Source organism: Tupaia chinensis, unplaced genomic scaffold, assembly GCF_000334495.1.
Source record: "Tupaia chinensis unplaced genomic scaffold, TupChi_1.0 Scaffold148646_1, whole genome shotgun sequence".
Taxonomy (NCBI): Eukaryota; Metazoa; Chordata; class Mammalia; order Scandentia; family Tupaiidae; genus Tupaia; species Tupaia belangeri.
This window is the reverse complement of record NW_006208495.1, coordinates 216187-221549: the sequence shown is the minus strand read 5'-3', so window position 1 is coordinate 221549 and position 5363 is coordinate 216187. Positions and strand designations below refer to the sequence as shown.

The 5363-nt window shown below is 42.5% G+C and overlaps 1 pseudogene; it reads left to right on the top strand.

The window, feature by feature from the left end:
- Positions 1-2591: 2591 nt before the first annotated feature.
- LOC102501863 (high mobility group protein B3 pseudogene) lies at positions 2592-3391 on the top strand (annotated as a pseudogene).
- Positions 3392-5363: the final 1972 nt, after the last annotated feature.

The window sequence follows — 5363 nt, the reverse complement described above, 5'->3', positions numbered from 1 at the left end:
TTCACTGTAGGGCGCATGCACTTGCCAGACAGACAGAGAGAGACATAGAGACAGAAAGCGAGAAATCACCCCCCAGGGGGGATGGTCACGCCGCAATCCCTTCTCCTCCATTCTCCTCTCGGGATCTTGGGCATGCACGCACACGCGCCTGGTGTGAGTTTTAAGCCACCAGGTTTTGGACGCGAACCGTGGTCGACTATGTGGGAGTCCAGCGACATAGCCATTACACTAACTGCTGGTTCCCCGATTCATTCTCTTTTGCACTTCAGACATGTGAGTACAATGTTCCTTCTTTTTGCTCTTTTCGCCCCTCTGCTATGTGAATATGCAGTAAGAAAGCCTTTACCCCATACTAAATGTCTCCACCTTGATTGTGGATGTCTCAGCCTCTAGAACGATAAGAACCACATTTTAGATATTTATAAATGGCCCATTAAAAGAGGTTTTGTTATTGCAGTACAAACAAACAAAGAAAAATTATAATTTAACATAAAAACATGAAAATACCAGTAGCTTAAGATTTTAAAAAATATTCATAAAAATAAGACTATAAATAGGGCCATAACCTAGTGGTTAAGGGAACCAGATATCACATGATCAACCACAGTTCTAATCCCAGTCCAGAGGCTTGAAAACATGCCAGCCATATATGTGTGTGTGCCCCAAATCCCAACAGGATGGAGCAATGAAAGAGTGATTGCAACATGATCGTGCCTCATTGAAGGGGATAGTTTCTCTCCTCTGTGTGTCTCTGTTTTTCTGTCTGTCTCTGGTAAGTGCACACACCCTCTAGCAATGAAAAAAAAAAGACTATAAATATATAGAATTTTTTTTTATTTCCATATCAAAGGTACTAAGCCTTCACACATGAAGGGGTGTGTCAACAAGGAAGTCACAAAAAATATTCCTCCTCTATTTCTTTTAAAAATACAAATTTTATAGTATGTGAAAATCAATTTGAGGGCTTGTTAAAAGTATAAATTCCTAGTCTAATTTCCAAAGGCTTCTCAAAGGACCCAGTAATCTTCATTTATAATAATAAAATTTAATTTTCAACAGGTGGAAAATGAGTATCCCTTGATAGACACTGGGTTCCTTTGCATTTCTTAATGAGTGTTCATTTGTTTACAAAAGTGGGGTGAGTCTTCATTTAATGTAGCTTGCCAAGGTTAATGGATTTTAATATAGTTAACAGCATATATCTTCCCCAAGTGAGGTATTGTTTTTTACATAAAAATGTTTTGGTCAACATTACTAGCAATATCAAAAGCCTATTTATACTCATAGGCATTACGTAAATCCTTTATAGACTGGCAAATGAGAAAATCTGTGTTATTCAGCCTTATTACAGATTGCATGAAGGGCAGGAATGAAGAGTGCCCTTGGAGTCATCAAAGAATAAATACAATTAATGTTTAAGTTATTTTTTTAATTTCTGGATGGATTTTTGAAAAAAAAAATTGTTTTCCACTTAAAACATAAATTAGAGTTCTCCCTTTTCTTCTAATTTTACCAGAGGGTGTGTGCACTCACCAGAGGGACAGAAAGACAGAAAGACAGCGAGAGAGAAAGCACCTCCTGGCATAGGGAATGATCATGCTGCAACACCTTCTCCTGCATTTTCTCCATTCTGTTAGGATTTGTGGCACACATGCACACATGCCGGCATGTTTCTCAAGCCGCCAAGTCTGAGACTTGAACTGGGGAGTCAGCCATGTGAGATCTGGCTGCCGTAATGACTAGGCCATAGAGCACTTTTTTTTTTTTTTTTTCTTTTCTTTTCCTGTTCTTTGTTTTCTATTAGAGTTCTCTTTATCCATTGCCATATATGCTATGAAGTATGATTTACTGAATCTGTGGAAGCGTGGCCTAATTCTGCTTGGATGTCTTTCAACAAGATTATTGTCACAATTAAGACTTACATGTTATATTACTGATTGTTTTAGGAAACTTGAAGATTCTATTGGTGGCAAGACACAACACCTTGATCTCAGCTAGATGAAATGTAGAACTCAGGTGGCTCTCAAGGAGGCAACTAGTGTTAGGGTCCAGAAATCAATCGTGTCCTCAGTGACAACAACAATGCGAGTACAAGAGAGGCTTTATTGTCCAACTAGCTGGGTTCCGAGCAAATACCTGACGCAGCAGGCTTTAGCAAGGACCCCAAGCCTGGGTGAGAGGCGTTTTTATAAGCAGGGGAAGGGATGAGGGAGTACAGCCAGTTTCCATGACCTGATTTATCCACAAAGAGGGGTCTAGGGGGGATAGCAGAAGCAGACCCAGCAACTCTGGTGCAAGGGTCACTGCCAGCCCTCCAACCTACATCCTGTTTGTTTGCTCAATTCCCTTGAAGCTCGCAAACCTCTGCAGTTACAGGGACCTGGGGCAGGGTGTTCACAGGATGTGGCAAAATCCAGCAGTTGCACAAGCTCTGGGCTGCAGGGGCCCAGGGCTGGTAATGCAAATGGCCATCAACATTCCAGCCCACATTCTTTGGCCCATTCTTCAGCCCAACACTAGCATAAGGCTGGGGAGCGCTGAGCTACATGTCATGCCTTGCATTCCCTAGACTAGTGAATGGTACAGTCAGGATGGCTAACAGAGACCTCAAGAAACCAAAGGGCAACGTGTCTGCTTATGTCTTCTTTGTGCAGACCTGCTGAGAAAAACATAAGGAAAAACAAAACAAAACAAAACAAAAACAGAGGTCCCTGTCAATTTCGCAGAATTTTCTAAGAAGTGCTTCAAGAGATAGAAGACGATGTCTGGGAAAGAGAAGTCGAAATTGGATGAAATGGCAATAGCAGATGAAGTACACTATGATTGGGAAATGGATTGTGGACCAGCTAAGGATGGCCAAAAGAAAAAGTACCTCAATGCCCCTAAAAACAAAATCACTGTTCTGGATTCTTCCTGTTCTGTTCAGAATTTCACCCCAAGATCAAATCCAGCAGCCCTGGCATCTCTCCTAGAGCTTGGCAAAGAAGCTGGGTGAGAATCTGGAGCAACTTAAGTGACAGAAGCAGCCCTTCATCACCAAGGCCACAAAGGTGAAGAAGTGGGAGAGAATGTCGCTGACTACGAGACTCAAGGCAAGTTTGATGGTGCAAAAATAGGGAATCGAAGATGGGGGGAAAAGCGAAATACACAGGAAACAGGAAATGGAAAATTATTTGACGATAACACGGATGTTGATGTGCTTGATTGAGCCAATATATAGTGTATTCTGGATGGGAAATCTCATTTTGTATGCTCTAATGATGTATAGTAAATGAATGTAAATAAATACATTGAAAAAAAAAAAGAGAGAGAGAGTCCACCTAAAGTGTCCAGAAAAAAGGTGAAAGAAAACGATAAAGAAGATGAAGAGAAGGAGGAGGAGGATGAATAAAAAGCTGTTGGCCTGTCTTGTGAATTGTGAATTTCTTAGTGTAGGAGCACACCATAATCACAGCACTCTTACTGGAGGTGCGTCCATTGCTCTTATTCAGTTTAATTACAGAATTTGATCACAATCATGCTGTTGTCTCTCAAAGTGCTCTAGAAATTGTCAGTGGTTTACATAAAGTGGCTGTGGGTGTCCAAAGCACCCTGAAACTCTCTCAAAGTTGCACGTATTTCCAAAATTTTTTTTCTTTTTCTGCAGAGGTTTTTGCTATAGGGCGCGTGCGCTCACCAGAAAGACAGAGAGAGACAGAGAGACAGAAAGCGAGAAATCACCCCCCTAGGGGGGATGGCCACACCTCAATCCCTTCTCCTCCATTCTCCTCTCAGGATCTTGGGCACGCACGCACATGCGCCCGGCGTGAGGTTAAGCCGCCGGGTCCGGAACTTGAACCACAGTCAACTACATGGCAGTGCAGCGATATAGCCATTACACTAACTGCTGGTCCCCCCAATTTTTTTTGAGAGAGATTTTTGCTATAGGGTATGTGTACTCACCAGAGAGACAGAGAGAAAGAGACAAAGTGAGAAATAACCCCTCTGGGGGTGACTTTTAATTTTAAAAATACTTGGGGGAACCAGCAGATGGCATAATGGTTACATTGCTGAACTCTCATGTAGTCGACCCCGGTTCAAATCCCAGACCCAGTGGCTTAAAAATCACTCCAGGAGCACACAGGTGTGTGCCTAAGATCCCCCCGAGAGGAGAATGAACGAGAAGGGATTGTGGTGTGGCCATCCCTCCTGGGGGCTGATTTCTCGTTTTCTGTCTCTCTGTCTGTCTCTCTGTCTCTCCAGCGAGTGCATGTGCCCTATAGCAAAAATCTCTAAAAAAGCAATTAGTGCAGCCACGGGTCTTAAAGTGTCAGATGACAGGCTTGCCAGGAAGCATTTCATTACTCCCCTGTTGCTCTGAAGGTGATGAGAATGTCTCTGTTTTGTGACTTGGTCTCCTTTATGGAATCTTCATCATTGTGTGAGAAGGTAAATGTTCTCAGGGCAAGTGTCAGGACAGTGTATGTCAGGGCTATTGTCTGGTATATCTTGAAGGCCCTAGGGATCTGAATCCATCCCCCTCAGCCGATCTGGGTGTTAGAACAGATTCCTCTCTTTCCTTTCTTCAGACTTTTCCTCATCCACAAACAGAGGATTGTTCCTCCTCAGGGTATCATTGATCTCCATGACTGATGAGCCGGGGTCAAGGCATTTCCATAAATTTGCCATGAGCATTGGAGGGAGGCAAGACACTCTTTTCAGTTACTCAGGATGCTAAATCTCTCTGGTGAATTTTCAGTATATTTCTAATTTGCTCTTAGATAGGTACCCTGAAATCTCCCTCTTTGTCTTAAGAAGACTTTTGGGGGCTCCCTCCTCCCTTACCTGTAGTTGGTGCAATTTAGTTTATCAGGAATGGGTAAGAGATATTCAAATTCCCTTCTCCAACTCCTTTCCTCCAGTCTTAGTGTTCCCCTCAGAAGCCCAATCATACATGTTAGCTACGTGGAGGCATCATTGAATCACACCCTCTTGGTCCCAAGACAAGTTAGTAATGGATCATCTTTTTGTATTGGAGGAGCTAGGAGTGATCTTAAGTCTACTTAGACCAGGGAACTCTTTCAGGTATTATGAAAGTAATTCTTTTGTGGAATAATATAAGGATGCTTTCAGAGGACTACAATATGAGTTTGATGGGAAATTTAGCCACCATAGGTAACTTCTTGAGTTGATGGAACCACCCATACAGCCATCGGGCACAAATTCATCTTTAGCTACTATAGCTTTAAGGTAGATACCAGCCACATGGGCTAAGGACTTTCAGTTCCATCTCTAAAAGCATTATAATTGGGTTTCAGCAGACATAGATCAGACTCTGGTTCATTTGGAGATTAAAGGAGGTCAGGTCATGATGGGGTCACACT